We start from the raw sequence: 14,386 nt of genomic DNA, 5'->3' as shown, positions 1-14,386 counted from the left end.
GCAGTACAGCTGAGACTATCGCAAAGTCTGTAGAGACATGTGCTCTGTCGGCCATGATTGCTGCACTACTCAGAGCACTCCCCAGCCCTTCCTTTTATTTCCTTTGAAACCTCATCAAAGTGAGACAGAAAAGTCAATTTAAAATGATATCACACTGTTTTAAATGGGTGAACCGGGTTCAGTGTGAAAGGCACCAACCCGGGAATAACCCGGTAATAACATAGCTCCAAAATGCAATGTGAAAGAGGTATAGCGTGTTCAGACCTGGGTCGGACGCGTGTTCAAAAGACGGTTCCTTACCGGGTTAGCGATGTGAAAGCGGTATTACTGTACTAGCAAAATGGGCGGGACAGGGAGCAGGATGATGTGAGTCACTCTGAGTCCCGTCATGGTAGCCCTACAACTCCTCTGCGCAGTGCCATGCTTTGCAGGTACAGAGGGGGAGGGACCGTGATGATACAATGTTGGGGACGATGTATTAACCTGGAGAAGGGATAAACCAGTGATAAAGCACTGATAAGTGCAAGGTGATAACACACCAGCCAATCATTCCGGATTTGAAAAATGACAGTTAGGAGCTGATTGGCTAGTGAGTTATTACCTTGCGCTTATCACTGATTTATCATTTCATTATTCCTTCTCCAGGATTAATACAATTTATGTAGCATTTTGCACTTACATTTCCCCTCCAGAAGCTCCCTTAGGGGAGTTACTGTATACAAAGTCGGCAAATATGCTGTACTATCAGTAATCTGATATCTGGAGGTAAAAACCCTTTAGTATGTAGTTCTGCTATTATGAGAAAAGACATTCTCTTTATCTAGCCAGGTCCCTTTGCAGACAGGTGTGTCCAATGCCTATTGTAAAAACACACTCTGTAATCTCTAAACACTGGTTAAACTTTCAGTCGTTTCCATAGAGATATTACCATGGCTCATTCAGCCCTCCAGAGAGATTATTACAAAGGCTTTCAACAAACAGAAAACCTTCTATGACCCAGAACAGCTGCCTCCAGGTACAATATGTCATCTGTTTACTGGGTGCGTAAAAACTTTTACACTGAATTGCACATTCAGAGGAACACTCAGATAGTTTAAAACTTCAAGTCCATAAACAAAGGAAATACAGTGTCAGAGTACTGAGGAGTTACTATCACACCCGGAAGAGAGAAGTGTTTTTACTGCGTGACAAAACAACATACCTGTGTTGTGCTCGTACTGAGAGTCTGTTTAGAGGGCAGCAGGTTCTGTCAGAAAAATCTATGCTGAATACAACCTTTGGAAGCTCTTCCAGGTAAGACAATTGTAAAGAACCTATTTGCTCTACTTTAATTTGTGAAACTCCTCTCTACATTTTATTGAAACGATCTAGATCCATGGCCCTCATTCAAAGTTGATCGCTAGCTGCCGTTGTTCGCTGCGTAGTGATCATTTAAAAAAAATGGCAAAAATATGCACGTGCGGCGTACAGGTACAAAGAGCATCAATGTTTTGCACTGCTTCTAGCGAGGATTTCATTCGCACAGCCGATTGCAAGGAGATTGACAGGAAGTGGGAGTTTATGGGTGTCAACTGAACATTTTCTGGGAGAGTTTGTAAAAACGCAGGCGTGTCCATGCATTTGCATGGCGGGTATCTGACGTCAATTCCGGGACCTTCGTCGCAGCAATCATCGCACAGAATAAGTAACTACAGGGCTGGTCTTGTTTTGCACAAAATGTTTTTGTACCGCTCGGCTGCACAGGCGTTTGCACACTTGCAAAGCGAAAATACACTCCCCCGTGGGCGGCGACTGCGTTTGCATGGCTGCTAAAAGTAGCTAGCGAGCGATCAACTCGGAATGAAGGCCCATGTCCCCAGTGTCTTTAAAGCGTACACCTTTGTTAGTTATATTCTTGCAGAAATGTTTTTGTCCCGTTGTTAGTCAATGATTCATTTCCATGTATTATACCAGCAAAAGAATTACATTGTACTTTGCATGTACAGGTACCTGCAGTATTCTTAAATCATGGGTACAGTATATGTGTGTAATATAATAGCCATAACAACTGATATAAATTGGTAAGGGGCTTGGGAGCACAGATGGCCCACACAGCACTGGACAATGTATCTCTATGGACCCTAAGTACCTGGTGAAAAATTGCTTTAATCATTTCATTTGTAGGTTGAGAGTAAAATGTCTGCACGTCTAATTTAGGCAAATAAAGTAGTAATCCATGCTGTTTTATAATATTTTCAGATGGGTATGATGTTATTGCATAGCGGTTTATGGCAGTCTTGTTGATTGCTAGTTATGTCACTGAGGGCCTGGTTCAGAGGTGGAGGCTATAGCTACAGCTGTTATGTCTTTGTACACAGTGACTGTGCTGAAAGTGTATTCAGAAGGTGTCTTGAGTTAAAAGACGCCAACTGCAGGCTTATATGATCCACTGCTGCATCCGAGGACAAAGCATTGAATCAATTGTGCGACCATCTGACATCTGAGAAAGCCTCAGGTTACTCAAAATGTCTGGTTATATATATCATATAGCCGGGACCAGTAAAGCTGCATTCATGCATGCAGCCACTAGCTTCAACACACCCAGAAAATGGGGCCAGCATGCAGCTTCTGCAATTGCGCAGATGTAAAAGCATACAAACATTGGAGATATTGTAACGTACATCTCTGAAGTACTGTAGGATCTGAATTAGTGTGTAATATTTGCAGTGTTGAAATGAAAAGCTTACATTATCTTATTGTACCTTCATCTCAGGGACGTGCAAGTGAGGTAAATGGCTGAGGAGGCACTGGCTAGTACCAGAGCCAGATTTACACACAGTATATGAGCCCAAGGGTTCATGCAGGTATTGTACACAGGTGCAGCAGTATATACTGCTGGGAATTTGGTGAGTTTTGATCAGAGATGTACTGAAAAGGTAGGCCTGTCAAAGACTTTTTACTCCAGAGTTTGGACTCTGAAATGAGTAGAATAATACAAAATAGATATTTCTAGTATATTCTTTGTATTTTTCATATACTGTACTTTATATAGTCAAAACTCTGGCGTATAGGTTAGTATGACAGGAAAAGGCACTGTGTCACCACACCATCCTTACTTCAATGCACAGCACTGCTTCATCTATTAACAGCCCTTACAGAAATTACAGCATGTACTAATCCTCTGACCCTAATAAAAACTTACATAAACTGGTGAGCTTATCACAGTTTGATAAATTGCTCAGACATCACAGTCCCCTCCCCATACCAAGGTATAGAAATGCAATACTGTGCAAAAGTTAATGAATGTAGGGTGAAATCAGTGATTTTTTTTTAAGTAACCCTACTGATAAGTTAAGCAAAGCTGTGAAAATTAATGAGAAAGAAGTTATCACAGTACCATAAGTAGTGATGTGCACCGGACATTTTTCGGGTTTTGTGTTTTGGTTTTGGATTCGGTTCCGCGGCCGTGTTTTGGATTCGGACGCGTTTTGGCAAAACCTCCCTGAAATTTTTTTGTCGGATTCGGGTGTGTTTTGGATGGGTGTGGTTCATCAAATCGACAGTGTCTAGGTCGACAATGTTTAGGTCGACCACTATAGGTCGACAGTCACTAGGTCGACATGGATGGAAGGTCGACAGGGTTTCTAGGTCGACATGTGCTAGGTCGACAGGTCTATAGGTCGACATGAGGATTTTTTTTTTTGTCGTTTTCTTCGTAGCGTGACCGGGATCCCAAATTAGTGCACTGCGTCCCCCCGCATGGCTCACTTCGCTCGCCATGCTTCTGGCATGGTGCCTTCGCTCCGCTACCGCTTCGCTCGGCACACTTTACCGTTCCAATCGTAGTCCACGTGGATCGTTAAGTATGAAAAAATTCAAAAAAAGAAAAAAAAATAGAAAAACTCATGTCGACCTTTAGACCTGTCGACCTAGCACATGTCGACCTAGAAACCCTGTCGACCTTCCATCCATGTCGACCTAGTGACTGTCGACCTATAATGGTCGACCTAAACATTGTCGACCTAGACACTGTCGATCTTCAGACCGGATCCCGTTTTGGATTCGGGTGTTTTTTTACAAAAATTCCTCAAAAACAGCTTAAATCATAGAATTTGGGGGTCATTTTGATCCCATAGTATTATTAACCTCAATAACCATAATTTCCACTCATTTCCAGTCTATTCTGAACACCTCACACCTCACAATATTATTTTTAGTCCTAAAATTTGCACTGAGGTCGCTGGATGACTAAGCTAAGCGACCCAAGTGGCCGACACAAACACCTGGCCCATCTAGGAGTGGCACTGCAGTGTCAAACAGGATGGCACTTCAAAAAAATAGTCCCCAAACAGCACATGATGCAAAGGAAAAAAGAGGCGCAATGAGGTAGCTGTGTGACTAAGCTAAGCGACCCAAGTGGCCGACACAAACACCTGGCCCATCTAGGAGTGGCACTGCAGTGTCAGACAGGATGGCACTTCAAAAAAATAGTCCCCAAACAGCACATGATGCAAAGAAAAAAAGAGGTGCACCAAGGTCGCTGGATGGCTAAGCTAAGCGACACAAGTGGCCGACACAAACACCAGGCCCATCTAGGAGTGGTACTGCAGTGTCAGGCAGGATGGCACTTCAAAAAAATAGTCCCCAAACAGCACATGATGCAAAGAAAAATGAAAGAAAAAAGAGGTGCAAGATGGAATTGTCCTTGGGCCCTCCCACCCACCCACCCTTATGTTGTATAAACAGGACATGCACACTTTAACAAACCCATCATTTCAGCGACAGGGTCTGCCACACAACTGTGACTGAAATGACTGGTTGGTTTGGTCCCCCACCAAAAAAGAAGCAATCAATCTCTCCTTGCACAAACTGGCTCTACAGAGGCAAGATGTCCACCTCCTCCTCATCGTCCGATTCCTCACCCCTTTCACTGTGTACATCCCCCTCCTCACAGATTATTAATTCGTCCCCACTGGAATCCACCATCTCAGGTCCCTGTGTACTTTCTGGAGGCAATTGCTGGTGAATGTCTCCACAGAGGAATTGATTATAATTCATTTTGATGAACATCATCTTCTCCACATTTTCTGGAAGTAACCTCGTACGCCGATTGCTGACAAGGTGAGCGGCTGCACTAAACACTCTTTTCGGAGTACACACTGTAGGGTGGGCAACTTAGGTAAAATAAAGCCAGTTTCTTCAAGGGCCTCCAAATTGCCTCTTTTTCCTGCCAGTATACGTACGGACTGTCTGACGTACCTACTTGGATGCGGTCACTCATATAATCCTCCACCATTCTTTCAATGGTGACAGAATCATATGCAGTGACAGTAGACGACATGTCAGTAATCGTTGGCAGGTCCTTCAGTCCGGACCAGATGTCAGCACTCGCTCCAGACTGCCCTGCATCACCGCCAGCAGGTGGGCTCGGAATTCTTAGCCTTTTCCTCGCACCCCCAGTTGCTGGAGAATGTGAAGGAGGAGCTGTTGACGGGTCACGTTCCGCTTGACTTGACAATTTTCTCACCAGCAGGTATTTGAACCTCTGCAGACTTGAGTCTGCCGGAAAGAGAGATACAACGTAGGTTTTAAATCTAGGATCGAGCACAGTGGCCAAAATGTAGAGCTCTGATTTCAACAGATTGACCACCCGTGAATCCTGGTTAAGCGAATTAAGGGCTCCATCCACAAGTCCCACATGCCTAGCGGAATCGCTCTGTTTTAGATCCTCCTTCAATGTCTCCAGCTTCTTCTGCAAAAGCCTGATGAGGGGAATGACCTGACTCAGGCTGGCAGTGTCTGAACTGACTTCACGTGTGGCAAGTTCAAAGGGTTGCAGAACCTTGCACAACGTTGAAATCATTCTCCACTGCGCTTGAGTCAGGTGCATTCCCCCTCCTTTGCCTATATCGTAGGCAGATGTATAGGCTTGAATGGCCTTTTGCTGCTCCTCCATCCTCTGAAGCATATAGAGGGTTGAATTCCACCTCGTTACCACCTCTTGCTTCAGATGATGGCAGGGCAGGTTCAGGACTGTTTGCTGGTGCTCCAGTCTTCGGCACGCGGTGGCTGAATACCGAAAGTGGCCCGCAATTCTTCGGGCAACCGACAGCATCTCTTGCATGCCCCTGTCGTTTTTTAAATTAATCTGCACCACCAAATTCAATGTATGTGCAAAACATGGGACGTGCTGGAATTTGCCCAGATGTAATGCACGCACAATATTGCTGGCGTTGTCCGATGTCACAAATCCCCAGGAGAGTCCATTTGGGGTAAGCCATTCTGCGATGATGTTCCTCAGTTTCCGTAAGAGGTTGTCAGCTGTGTGCCTCTTCTGGAAAGCGGTGATACAAAGCGTAGCCTGCCTAGGAACGAGTTGGCGTTTGCGAGATGCTGCTACTGGTGCCGCCGCTGCTGTTCTTGCTGCGGGAGGCAATACATCTACCCAGTGGGCTGTCACAGTCATATAGTCCTGAGTCTGCCCTGCTCCACTTGTCCACATGTCCGTGGTTAAGTGGACATTGGGTACAACTGCATTTTTTAGGACACTGGTGACTCTTTTTCTGAGGTCTGTGTACATTTTCGGTATCACCTGCCTAGAGAAATGGAACCTAGATGGTATTTGGTACCGGGGACACAGTACCTCAATCAAGTCTGTAGTTGCCTGTGAATTAACGGTGGATAACGGAAACACGTTTCTCACCACCCAGGCTGCCAAGGCCTGAGTTATGCGCTTTGCAGCAGGATGACTGCTGTGATATTTCATCTTCCTCGCAAAGGACTGTTGGGCAGTCAATTGCTTACTGGAAGTAGTACAAGTGGTCTTCTGACTTCCCCTCTGGGATGACGATCGACTCCCAGCAGCAACAACAGCAGCGCCAGCAGCAGTAGGCGTTACACTCAAGGATGCATCGGAGGAATCCCAGGCAGGAGAGGACTCGTCAGACTTGACAGTGACATGGCCTGCAGGACTATTGGCTTTCCTGGGTAAGGAGGAAATTGACACTGAGAGAGTTGGTGGTGTGGTTTGCAGGAGCTTGGGTACAAGAGGAAGGGATTTAGTGGTCAGTGGACTGCTTCCGCTGTCATCCAAAGTTTTTGAACTTGTCACTGACTTATGATGAATGCGCTGCAGGTGACGTATAAGGGAGGATGTTCCGAGGTGGTTAACGTCCTTACCCCTACTTATTACAGCTTGACAAAGGCAACACACGGCTTGATACCTGCTGTCCACATTTGTGTTAAAATAATTCCAAACCGAAGAGGTGATTTTTTTGTAATTTGACCAGGCATGTCAATGGCCATATTCGTCCCACGGACAACAGGTGTCTCCCCGGGTGCCTGACTTAAACAAACCACCTCACCATCAGAATCCTCCTTGTCAATTTCCTCCTCAGCGCCAGCAACACCCATATCCTCATCCTGGTGTACTTCAACAGTGACATCTTCAATTTGACTATCAGGAACTGGACTGCGGGTGCTCCTTCCAGCACTTGCAGGGGGCGTGCAAATGGTGGAAGGCGCCACCTCTTCCCGTCCAGTGTTGGGAAGGTCAGGCATCGCAGCCGACACAATTGGACTCTCCTTGGGGATTTGTGATTTAGAAGAACGCACAGTTCTTTGCTGTGCTTTTGCCAGCTTAAGTCTTTTCATTTTTCTAGCGAGAGGGTGAGTGCTTCCATCCTCATGTGAAGCTGAACCACTAGCCATGAACATAGGCCAGGGCCTCAGCCGTTCCTTGCCACTCCATGTCGTAAATGGCATATTGGCAAGTTTACGCTTCTCCTCAGACGCTTTTAATTTTGATTTTTGGGTCATTTTACTGAACTTTTGTGTTTTGGATTTTACATGCTCTCTACTATTACATTGGGCATCGGCCTTGGCAGACGACATTGATGGCATTTCATCGTCTTGGCCATGACTAGTGGCAGCAGCTTCAGCACGAGGTGGAAGTGGATCTTGATCTTTCCCTATTTTACCCTCCACATTTTTGTTCTCCATTTTTTAATGTGTGGAATTATATGCCAGTATCAATAGCAATGGCCTACTACTATATATACTGCGCACAACTGAAATGCACCACAGGTATGGATGGATAGTATACTTGACGACACAGAGGTAGGTAGAGCAGTGGCCTACTGTACCGTACTGCTATATATTATATACTGGTGGTCAGCAAACTGTGCAAAACTGAAATGCACCACAGGTATGGATGGATAGTATACTTGACGACACAGAGGTAGGTAGAGCAGTGGCCTTCTGTACCGTACTCCTATATATTATATACTGGTGGTCAGCAAAATTATGCACTGTACTCCTACTATATACTACAATGCAGCACAGATATGGAGCATTTTTCAGACAGAGAACGTATAATACTGGTGGTCACTGGTCAGCAAAACTCTGCACTGTACTCCTCCTATATAATACTGCTGGTCCCCAGTCCCCACAATAAAGCAGTGTGAGCACAGATATATGCAGCACACTGAGCACAGATATGGAGCGTTTTTCAGGCAGAGAACGTATAATTCTGGTGGTCACTGGTCAGCAAAACTCTGCACTGTACTCCTTCTATATAATACTGCTGGTCCCCAGTCCCCACAATAAAGCAGTGTGAGCACAGATATATGCAGCACACTGAGCACAGATATGGAGCGTTTTTCAGGCAGAGAACGTATAATACTGGTGGTCACTGGTCAGCAAAACTCTGCACTGTACTCCTCCTATATAATACTGCTGGTCCCCAGTCCCCACAATAAAGCAGTGTGAGCACAGATATATGCAGCACACTGAGCACAGATATGGAGCGTTTTTCAGGCAGAGAACGTATAATACTGGTGGTCACTGGTCAGCAAAACTCTGCACTGTACTCCTCCTATAATACTGCTGGTCCCCAGAATAAAGGTATTTGCAGCCCCCTGAAAGTTCTGAAACAAAGTGAGAGGACGCCAGCCACGTCCTCTCACTATCATTTCCAATGCACGAGTGAAAAATGGCGGCGACGCGCGGCTCCATATATAGAATCCGAATCTCGCGAGAATCCGACAGCGGGATGATGACGTTTGGGCACGCTCGGGTTAACCGAGCAATACTGGAGTATCCGAGTATGCCTCGGACCCGTGTAAAATGGGTGAAGTTCGGGGAGGTTCGGATTCCGAGGAACCGAACCCGCTCATCACTAACCATAAGTAGTAGACCCCTAGTGTGAGTGTTGAAAGCAGTTATGTAAATTATAGGACTAAGTCATACATCTTAATTTACTAAAGCCACCTTCAATATTGTAGTTGTTTTGAAACCACCTTGCTTTGCTGGCAATTTAACCTCCAAGTCATCAGATTTACTATCCAGTGTTTTGAAGGGTGTCAGTGAAATCAGCAGTGGTATTTTACTATGGGGGTCATTCCGAGTTGTTAGCTCGTTGCCGATTTTCGCAACGGAGCGATTAAGACAAAAATGCGCATGCGCATGGTACGCAGCGCGCATGCGGTAAGTATTTTAGCACAAAACTTAGTAGATTTACTCATGTCTTAATGAAGACTTTTCATCGTTGAAGTGATCGGAGTGTGATCGACAGGAAGTGGGTGTTTCTGGGCGGAAACTGACCGTTTTCTGGGAGTGTGCGGAAAAATGCAGGCATGCCAGGATAAAACGTGGGAGTGTCTGGAGAAATGGGGGAGTGGCTGGCCGAACGCAGGGCGTGTTTGTGACGTCAAACCAGGAATGAAACGGGCTGAGCTGATCGCAGTGTAGGAGTAAGTCTCGAGCTACTCAGAAACTGCTAAGAATTTTCTATTCGCAATTCTGCTAATCTTTCATTCGCTATTCTGCTAAGCTAAGAAACACTCCCAGAGGGCGACGGCCTAGCGTGTGCAATGCTGCTAAAAGCAGCTAGCGAGCGAACAACTCGGAATGAGGGCCTATGGCCCTCATTCCGAGTTGTTCGCTCGCAAGTTGCTTTTAGCAGCATTGCACACGCTAAGGCGCCGCCTACTGGGAGTGAATCTTAGCTTAGCAAAATTGCGAACGAAAGATTCTCAAAATTGCGAATAGAAATTTCTTAGCAGTTTCTGAGTAGCTCGGGACTTACTCTGCCACTGCGAGCAGTTCAGTCAGTTTCGTTCCTGGTTTGACGTCACAAACACACCCAGCGTTCGCCCAGACACTCCTCCGTTTCTTCAGACACTCCCGCGTTTTTCCCAGAAACGGCAGCGTTTTTTCACACACACCCATAAAACGGCCAGTTTCCGCCCAGAAACACCCACTTCCTGTCAATCACACTACGATCACCAGAACGAAGAAAAAACCTTGTAATGCCGTGAGTAAAATACCAAACTTCTTAGCAAATTTACTTGGCGCAGTCGCAGTGCGAACATTGGTGGTCATTCCGAGTTGTTCGCTCGGTAATTTTCTTCGCATCGCAGCGATTTTCCGCTAACTGCGCATGCGCAATGTTCGCACTGCGACTGCGCCAAGTAAATTTGCTATGCAGTTAGGTATTTTACTCACGGCATTACAAGGTTTTTTCTTCGTTCTGGAGATCGGAGTGTGATTGACAGGAAGTGGGTGTTTCTGGGCGGAAATTGGCCGTTTTATGGGAGTGTGTGAAAAAACGCTACAGTTTCTGGGAAAAACGCGGGAGTGGCTGGAGAAACGGAGGAGTGTCTGGGGGCGAACGCTGGGTGTGTTTGAGACGTCAAACCAGGAACGACAAGCACTGAACTGATCGCACTGGAAGAGTAAGTCTCGAGCTACTCAGAAACTATAAAGAAATTTCTATTCGCAATTTTGAGAATCTTTCGTTCGCAATTTTGATAAGCTAAGATTCACTCCCAGTAGGCAGCGGCTTAGCGTGTGCAATGCTGCTAAAAGCAGCTTGCAAGCGAACAACTCGGAATGAGGGCCATTGCGCATGCGCAATTAGCGGAAAATCGCTGTGTTGCGAAAAAAATTACCGAGCGAACAACTCGGAATGAGGGCCTATATGCAGTAATTTCTAGTCCCCTAAATGGAAAGTAGTTTAGGGAGAATAGCAATTTCTAATGGAAAAAAAAAGCAATTATATGTTACCGGGGCACAAATATGTATTAAATAATATCCTGGAGATAATTTAATATCAAACAGTATATGGGGGCATTATTCCATAAACTACTGTATACAGAGGCACACATTTTATTGCTCCGATACCCGCTGACCAAGGATACCAGGAGAGGGTGCTAATCCTACTTTTGATGGGGCATCCCTAGTTGCATGGGCACAAATATTTGTTCACAGCATCTCCCTTAAGTTCTTCTACAGCTGTGCTCATGTATGTCTTAAATGCTAAGAGTTTGGGGACATTGAGGCTGACTTTAATACATCTCTATCAAATAGTGGACGGTTTGTACACCACTGGTAGAAACGAACATAAAGCATGTCTAGAAGCTACTGACCTACAAACAATTTGTCTCTATCTGGTGAAACTCATTTAGAATGTTCTCCCAACAAATCAAAGGGATTGATCCAAAACGCACAAAAGTGCTCACTGCCCCATATGGCTACAAGTAATTTTGTGCAACTTGATTTCAGCCCGCTAAGGCTTCGAGATCGGGTGCAGTTGCCGGCATTGAAATTCTGCAGCAGCTGCACATCACACCCGTTACAGCTAATAGGTTCAACCCCAGTTAACAGGACCCTGATCTGCCAAAATCAGAAGATGCTAAATTTTACTGGGATGCGCCCTATACTGTAAAGGGGTTCACTACGATATGCCGGCGGTCGGGCTCCCGGCGACCAGCATACCGGCGCCGGGAGCCCGACCGCCGGCTTACCGACAGTGTGGCGAGCGCAAATGAGCCCCTCGCTGCGCTCGCCACGTTACGGGCACACTATTTTATTCTCCCTCCCGGGGGGTCGTATGCCGGCTGTCGGGATCCTGACGCCGGTATACTGTGCGCCGGGATCCCGTCAGTCGGCATACAGAAGACCACCCCTGTAAAGCTCTCACTGTATTGCTCCATTTATTATATAATGGTCACTGGTATGATCTCTCTATTGTTTGGGGGGATCTCTCTCTATGTTTCTCTGTACTGCGTTGGGTGCTACTAAGATGATCAGTGTATTTTATGGGAGTCATAAGGATGCTATCTGCATTGTATGATAGTCACTGAGATGCTTTGTATGTATATTATATGGTGGTCATTTAGAATTTAAAGGAAAATAAAATAGGATATTAATTACCTACCAGTAAATCCTTTTCTCGTAGTCCATAGAGGATACTGGGGTCCATTTAGTACCATGGGGTATTGACGGGTCCGCTAGGAGCCTTGGGCACTTTAAGAATTTGATAGTGTGGGCTGGCTCCTCTCTCTATGCCCCTCCTACCAGACTCAGTCTAGGAAACTGTGCCCGAAGAGACGGACATACTTCGAGAGAAGAATAGATAAGTATAGTGGTGAGATTCTGAACCAGCACACAAAACAAGAGGAAAGCCAAGCTAACCAAACTTGAAACAGGAACAGCAACGGCTGAACCAACATTACTTAACCAAGTAACAATGCAGTAAGAACAAAGCACTGGGCGGGCGCCCAATATCCTCTAAGGACTACGAGAGAAGGATTCACTGGTAGGTAATTCAAATCCTATTTTCTCTTATGTCCTAGGGGATACTGGGATCCATTTAGTATCATGGGGATGTACCAAAGCTCCCAAACCGGGTGGGAGAGTGCTGAGGTTCCTGCAGAACTGATTGACCAAACTGAAGGTCCTCAGAGGCCAAAGTATCGAACTTGTAGAACTTAGCAAACGTGTTTGAACCTGACCAAGTAGCTGCTCGGCAGAGCTGTAAAGCCGAGACACCCCCGGGCAGCCGCCCAGGAAAAACCCACCAACCTAGTAGAGTGGGCCTGTACAGATTTTGGACACAGAAAACTTGCCATGGAATAAGCATGCTGGATAAGAAGTCTGATCCAGCGTGCAATTGTCTGCTTTGAAGCAGGACAACCAATCTTATTGGGATCATAAAGAACAAACAGCGAGTCCACCTTTCAGTGATCAGCTGTTCTGTTCACATACACTTTCAAAGCCCTCACAACATCCAAAGACTTTGAAGTAGCAGAGGTGTCGGTGACAACCAGAACCACAATAGGTTGGTTGATGTGAAATGCGGACACCACTTTAGGAAGAAATTGCTGACAAATTTGAGTTCAGCACTGTCCTCATGGAAAATTAAATAGGGACTTTTGTGAGACAAAGCCCCCAGCTCCGACTCACGTCTTGCTAAAGCCAAGGCCAACAGTGTGATGGTCTTCCACGTAAGATATTTTTCGTCCACCTCCTGTAAAGACTCAAACCAGTACGACTGGAGGAACTGCATTGAGATCCCAAGGTGCCGTTGAAGGCACAAAGGGAGGTTGGATGTGCAGAACACCTTTCAAGAACGTCTGGACCTCAAGGAGAGACGCCAATTGTTTCTGAAATAAAATGGGCAAGGCCAAAATCTGGACTTTTATCGAGTCCAGACGCAGGCCCACATCCACGCCTGCCTGCAGAAAAAGCAGGAAACGTCCCAGATGAAAATCCACCGCAGAATAATTTCTGTTCTCATACCAAGAGACATATTTCTTCCAAATATGATGGTAATGCTTCAACTTCCATGCCGTCAAATGTAGCCGCGGTAAGTCCTGATAGACGAACAGGCCCTGTTGCAGAAGATCCTCGCGAAGAGGTAGAGGCCACGGATCTCCGAGGAGCATCTCCAGAAGGTCCGCGTACCAGGCCCTTCTTGGCCAGTCCGAAGCAATGAGTATTGCTTGAACCTTTTCCCTTTTTATTAATTTCAGAATTCTTGGGATCAGAAGAAGTGGAGGTCTGCTTCCCAGTTATCTACTCCCGAAATAAAGAATGCTGACAATGCCACAGCGTTACTTTCTGCCATTGCTGCTCTGCTTTTTATTCCGCCCTGTCGGTTTATGTACGTCTGTGGGGTGGGAGCTTTTGGAACTACAGTCTGTAGCCATGGGAAATAAGATCTATGACCCAGGGATTCTGGCACGAATTTGACCATATCTGACTGAAGAATTGTAGTTGGGCTCCCACCTGACATCCTTCCAGGCATTGCAGTCCACCATCATGCGGATGCTTTCGAGGAAGCCGAACCTGAGCTCTGTTCCTGAGCACCTTCTGTTGCTCATTTGCATGGTTTACCTCTTGCAATGCTGGAGGACGTAGAAGCACCATTGGATTTGTCCTTGAACTTGGCCATCCGAAAGGACTGTAACTTAGAAGCTGAATAAGTTTTCTTGGTAGGGGGGGCTGAGGAAGGAAGATACGTAGACTTACCCGCAGTAGCTGTGGAGATCCATTTGTCTAATTCATCTCCAAACAAGGCCTCTCCTGTGAATGGTAGCCTTCCACGCCTTTCCTGGAGTCC

General features: G+C 45.9%; 1 protein-coding gene across 1 annotated transcript in view; it reads left to right on the top strand.

The window, feature by feature from the left end:
* The first annotated feature begins 925 nt into the window (after nucleotides 1-925).
* Nucleotides 926-14,386, top strand: part of LOC135051178 (uncharacterized) — a 67,247-nt gene continuing 53,786 nt past the window's right edge. Inside the window, exon 1 of the mRNA XM_063957298.1 lies at nucleotides 926-1,293. The gene's annotated coding sequence lies outside the window, so the exon portion shown is untranslated. The remainder of the gene's footprint in view (nucleotides 1,294-14,386) is intronic.

Source organism: Pseudophryne corroboree, chromosome 2, assembly GCF_028390025.1.
Source record: "Pseudophryne corroboree isolate aPseCor3 chromosome 2, aPseCor3.hap2, whole genome shotgun sequence".
Taxonomy (NCBI): Eukaryota; Metazoa; Chordata; class Amphibia; order Anura; family Myobatrachidae; genus Pseudophryne; species Pseudophryne corroboree.
This window is presented reverse-complemented; position numbering and strand designations above follow the sequence as displayed.